Source organism: Lepidothrix coronata, unplaced genomic scaffold (genome assembly GCF_001604755.1).
Source record: "Lepidothrix coronata isolate B3197 unplaced genomic scaffold, Lepidothrix_coronata-1.0 Scaffold95, whole genome shotgun sequence".
Lineage (NCBI taxonomy): Eukaryota > Metazoa > Chordata > Aves > Passeriformes > Pipridae > Lepidothrix > Lepidothrix coronata.
The window spans coordinates 655,691-662,140 of record NW_016690275.1 but is presented as its reverse complement, the minus strand read 5'-3'; positions in this window follow the sequence as shown (position 1 = coordinate 662,140).

Sequence of the window (6,450 nt, the reverse complement as noted above, 5' to 3'; positions counted from 1 at the left end):
TTATAGGTATGTGTAAGTGTATGTATGATGTTGTTACAATAATGTGTGTTGTATGAAAAAATGGCAAATATTAGTGTATATCTATGTGATTTGATACATATATGCCCAAGGCAGTGATGGATACTTTAACATAGAGTATAATAATTTGAGGCACATATGAATAAAAATTTAAGAAATAAAAAAAGGAGCTGTGGTAGTTCAAACTAAATTCCCTGGAGACAAGAGAGAAGTTTTAAACAAAAGTAGTGTATAAAAAGTAGCCTCAACATAGATTCTGATGGCAAGCCAGTGCCATAGATATTCTATCAATATCCAAATTGTTAATAATAAACTATATTTGAGGACAGATTAATGTAAAACTGGCCCCCCCAAAAGTAATCAACAATCTAGCTATATTTTCTTTTCTTTCCTTCTTTTCTTTCCTCCTTAAAATGACTTTGATTTTTACTGTATTCAAATAGATCCCAACATATCCAGGAACTACCATCAGGCCCCTTGTCATTCATGGGGAAATATAACAGAACTTGTATATCAATAAATTAATCAGGAACATCTGATACTGGCAGTATAATATCAGTTCCTTCTATTTAATTTGGATGAAATTAATCTGGAACGACAGCAAGGTCCCAGGAAACCAAACTTTCCCTAGTTTTACACAGCAGAAATAGATGTAATTTGCTGGAATAGTGGCCTCATTTATGTGGGACAGACCTTCCAGTTGGAGTTTCCAAGCATGCCAACACTTCTACTGCACCAAACTTCCTATAGGGTTTATCTATATCATTTTCTGTGCTGGCAGTTACATGAGCTATGAACTTCAGGTGTAGCAAGACAAGAATGCACAGCCTCTGCACTTGAGCAGGGGGAATTGCAGGACATTTATATGAAGATTGGGGTGAAATATGCAGAAGGACAAAATTGGTGGATGTGCTAACAGGAACAAACACATACTGAAGATGTGAAGCTGAAAGGTAAAGGAGGTCGTCTCCAAAACACTCCTTGTCAACAACACCCAGAGACGACAACCACAAGGTCTCCTGCTCCAGTGGAGTTATCATCCAGTTTGAATCCACATGGTGGCCCTGTATGGCTTAGAAGCTCCTCAGTCCCTGGAGCTGTTCGCTGTAATGACTGCAACCACAAGGATGGTGGCCTGTTTTGAAAAGCTGCTTAACTGCGGAGTGAAGATATCTGCTGGGATGCCTCTGTTGAGTGTTGCATCTTCACAGTGCCACCCTCAGCTGCTGGCAGCTGTTGCTGGCACTAGCCAATACTCAGGAATAAATGTCTTTTACTGGCTCTGCATGAGGTGTTCAAACACAAAAAAAAGGGCAGGCAACTCCTAGTCTATCAAGCTGTTATGAATATACTAAGATTTGACTATTGTGACTTAATCAAATTTGTAAATACCTTAGTGATACACTCAGTGTCATTTAAAACAAGAGGATGACACAGCACTGATACCAGCCAAAGATATTTCTTGATGATCTGAAAACCACACCTATCTACTGCTGATGCTTGGGGCAAATTATTTCCATAGGCTCAAACAATCAGAGATACCCTTCTGAATGATGTTTATCTAATGCTGCTTTCTTCACAGTAAAGACTGTTAATGCAGCAGTTGAGCAACTCCAGGAAGGCACAGTTATCCTGAGATAATCAGGAGCCTGAGGGCTCAGAGGCAGTCATCTGTATTCTCTGCCCCAATTTCATCAGTATATTATATTAAAAAAACATCATGAAGGTCAAACATTTCATTGCAAAGAAGCGTAGAAATTCAAATATAGGATTGCCAGAGTAATTCTAACTGTGTGTTTACCTGTATATAGGTATAGTGCATTTTTCCAAATATTAATGCTGTCACTTATAATCTATGAGACTGTGGACAAATTATTAGGAAACTGGTGTATCAAAAATGCCTATTTGGTTTTTTGCCTACATGTAAATGTTTATGAAGTGTGTGGGTAAGAAAATAACCAAATCAATTTCACTTTGGAGACGTATTTAACAATATTCTTTGATTTTGTAGTTTGTTTATATATTATGTGATTGCTTATATAGAAGGGCAGAACTAAGGTTCATCTGTCCTTCTTACAAATTCCATGTAACTACATGGAACCTGTTTTATGTGATACCGGTACCAAATCACAGGACACTGGATATATGGTTTTAATTGTCTTTTAGAGAAATTACAGTTTCCGTAAGAGGTTCAGCTGGCAAGCTTTTTGCCAGTGATATACTCTGAAAGAAAATAGGGCTGAGATTTATTAGTGGCGCTTAGGGGTCCTAATTATGGACCAAGCTGCCTCGGACATATTCTAACAAACCTGAAATGAGCTGTAACAAGCTAAGAGGCATCTATATGACAGAATGGTTCATGACTCTGTTGTGCATAGGTAGCTCATTACAGACCATTTAAAAAATATATCTCCACAGTGTAATTTGGACAAGTACACGCTCAGCTTTTCAACATGGGTGTCATGTATGTGGAAAGGAGTCGTGATTGACTGTCCTCCCTACATTCTAATCTGAGTGAGCCATCTAATCACATTCTGGCTGGATGTGCAGAAATTCTGTGTATGGAAAATGCTGCGAATTACTGGCCCAGTGACTTGTTGACACTCAGTGTTCTACATACATTAAATACTGTGGGCAGTTCTGTTCACTTTCTGGAGTCCATATGCTCAAGTACTGCACTTCCAGCCTTCACAAAAAGCCTGAACTGTGCACAGAATGTTTCTGGGAACTAAAGTAAAATATTATGCCTAGAACAGGGCAGATACAGGGAGAGCAGGAAATGGGCTAACCTGGGAAAGCCTCAAGTGCCTCAGAACTTCTATAAAAGGAAGGATTACCCCCTGAGGACTTTTCCTCCATTACTTAATGCCAAAAGACAGACAAAAAAATCACTTAAATGATAAAAAGCTATTCAAAAGAACTGGCTATAAAATGACTCTTATCTCCAAGGCACTGCTTTTTCTCTGAATCCATGGTTATGTACCAGAATTGTTAAATAACACGGTGCTAATCTAGGAGTGTTTTGAAGGAAAAAAGCTACAGTCCTCTCTTTTTATAACATTGCAGAAGCATAAAGAAATAAAATAAAAAGTAAATGCTGATCTCTCAGCATAAATTTCAGTATAGTAGTGGATGAAAGGAAATTTAAATACTATTTTGAAGTTGATTATATCACACAACTCCACCCTAGAACTAACTTGCAATCTTTAAACTACCCTGTTAAAGCAAAGTGGGAGAGAAGATAAAAGATAAAGAAAAGAAGGGGGAAAGGGCAAAGATGCTATTTTATAAAATAATGGGATTATATATAATAAATCTTAGACAAAATTATAGGAGTTAGAGAAAGACAGCATGAAATCCATTACTTCAATTCACTGTGTCCTCACTGGAGTCTGAAACTCACATAATCTGATGATTTTTTAAGGAAGAATGGAATGAAAAGGAAAAATGTAGAAAAAAACCCCAAATTTAGGAAAAGCAGGAAGGAAAACAAGTAGCAACACCATTAAAATAAATTAGAATTTTTATGTTACATCATTAAAATCATGGCCCCATGTCTTCTCTCATTTGAATCGAATTTGGAAATGCCACAGGGTGCACACAAACAGGCTGCACAAACAGCATAGTCCGTGAAGTATCACCTTAGCATGTGAAACACAACACCAGGGCAACAGGAGTATCATCTTCACGGAAGGAAATGCAATACTAGGGCAACAGCTTCCATTCTGTCCCTGTCTTTGGTAGTGATTCACAGAGCTTCTCTTCACCCAGCCTCCTCTGAACGTTAAAATCCTGTCTAAAGTTCGAATTATAATAAATTTTATGCCGCTCGAGGTTTTAACAGAAGATTCTGTGTAGTGCAGAGGCAGTTAAAAGACCTGGGACCTTGAAACGTTTCTAGGAAAGGTTTGGAAAGGACAGCATTTTCATTTCAAATGTGTATTTTTATTGACAAAAATTGAATATAACAACACAGATCTCTCATGGGAATAGGATATTATGAAATCTTTAATTTGAAGTTCAGAACTGGATAGTACAGCAGTAGTAGAATGGAAATATTCATAAAATAAATCTGTTGCACAAATAATCTATTCAGACCCTCAGGACAGTTAAGGAGCAAGAAGGGAATTGACCCGAGTCCTTCTGAAGGTGACAGCAGAAAGGGGTAAATAGGTTGCAGGCCCACTAGCTCATAAAGCACCCTGAAAGATGGACTAAAGCGAGGCAAAAAAGCTGCAGAGTGTGATGAGAGGGAGCAAGAGGAGGCAGCCTTGGTCTCTGCACAGGTCCAATGCCACTGATTATCATTGCACCCGTTCCACATGAAGAAACATCAAAACCTTTTCAGATCAGATTGTGAGCCATAGCCTGTGGCAGATGTAACAACTCATTGGGAGATGGCTGGAAGATATGCACTTATCCATAATCAGCCTGCTTGTCAACATTTTTTTGGTTTTACATTGGTTATTTAGAGGACACAAAATTTCACTAAAATATTACCTTCTAACTATAATAGGTACAGTTGGATTAGTGGTGAACACTGTAATGAAATGACTGTTTGAGGGGTTTGCCATTTATGGACTTCTTAAGAAAGAAGTAAAACAAAGAAATTTTTATCAGCTAGAAAATCCCATAATGCATTCCTTTGGGGAAAAAAAAGATTAATGGAAAAAAACATAACCTGCTTTTTGGCTAGCTTTAAAAGGCAAGGAATATGTTTATGCCTTGATGTAGATTTTAACCATCCTCATTAAGACCTCTCTCTTGATTGTAGCTTCAGCAACAGCATCCATCGCCAGAGGAAAGACACAGCAGAACAAGGCCACATCTACAAAGAAAGCTAAGAAGAAAATGATCTCACAAAGTTACGAAATAAATTCTCTTTTTTGTGCTGTACATTTTGTGCTAACCAAACTGAGTACCAAAACTAATGAACTGCTAATGTAAACAATTTTTCCCCTGCGAATGCTTTTGGCCCATTGTGTTAATTAAGGCTTGATTCTGAAGCGGACAGAAACAAAAAAGAAAAGTCACATCTACTATGTCAGTGTAAATTGCTATGTTAGTTGGGATATAAATCTGCTGCTAGGGGAAGCAGGACAAAAACACTGAGTATTTTTAGACCTATCATCGTTAAATATACTTGCTCCTGTCTTAATATTGACAGGAACCAGAAGTGAATATATATTTTAAATGCAAGTATTGCTAAATGTTGCACATCCCTCAAGGGCTGAATTTAAGTCCTGGTATAAAGCTCATTAAAACCAACAGGAACCTTTCTTCTCCAGCAGAGAGTCAGAATCTGAATATAAATGAGTATTCTAAAAAAAAATAACAATGAAAAAGGAAAAAAAAATCAAATAACAAAAGAAAGGTACAACGGTTAAAATGTTGGTACTGACATTCAATTATAATTATAAACACTCTTTTACCAAGTAAAAACACTCTTTTTACCAAAAAAAATTCTGTACTTTCATGTTCTTGTAAAGCAGAGTCAAAAGTACCCACTTTTTCTGTACTTGGTAGGCTTTATTACTATGGACTCAGTGCTGTCTTTGCTCAGGCTGTTCTGTTCTGCTCAATGCATTATTCTAAAATATCTGGCAGTGGGGTAAAGAAGGACATTCTCAGGAATAGTGCGGAATTATAAATAAAGAAACTGTTTGTTTACAACTTTATAGTGACATTATATAAATTGTGAATGTATCAATCATCATCATCAGTTAGCTGCCATTTCACCCAGTCCTTTTAAGGAAGAGTCTGAAGAACTATCCAGGTATCACAGGAGCTGGTGATTCAGAAAGTAGTAATCTTTCTGCATCATGTGGTGCTAAAAGTGTTCTCCTGGAAAAGCAGGGAAGTAAAACTTCTGAAGCTTTGAAACCATGAAAACACGTGTGTGTGTGACTTTCGGGTTTTTTTGGGAGAAGTGTTCACCCATATCCCAGACAGATTCTTCTCCAGGTAATTACATTGCTTCACTAGTTCCAAGAGGATACACTATTCTTCATTTAAACTTTTAAAACACTTTTGTTGCTGTGACAATCTTGTTCCTTAATCTGATAAGCAATTCAGAGTACTGTGCTTTCACAAAAGCTATGTTTTGAAACAGCTATTCCTTGCTTTATCTGAAGTAACTGCAGTAAATAGATTTAAAAATGAGACCCCTGTAAATAAATGCTGACATTTACAATTTAAATTGCAGTAGTGTCCATTGGCTGTTCTTCCCCAGTTTAGAAAAACAAAGGCAAATTTTGCTCCTCAAAGTAGTTATCACAGGGTAGGGAGAGAGACAAATCACAATATAAAGGGAGGACTATATTATATGAACAAATAATGGGATTTTGGCCAAGGATAAGGAAAAGGGTTAGCTCAGTAAGAGATTTTGGCAGATGAATTTCAAGAGTCATAGAACATCCCCAAGAGATAAGA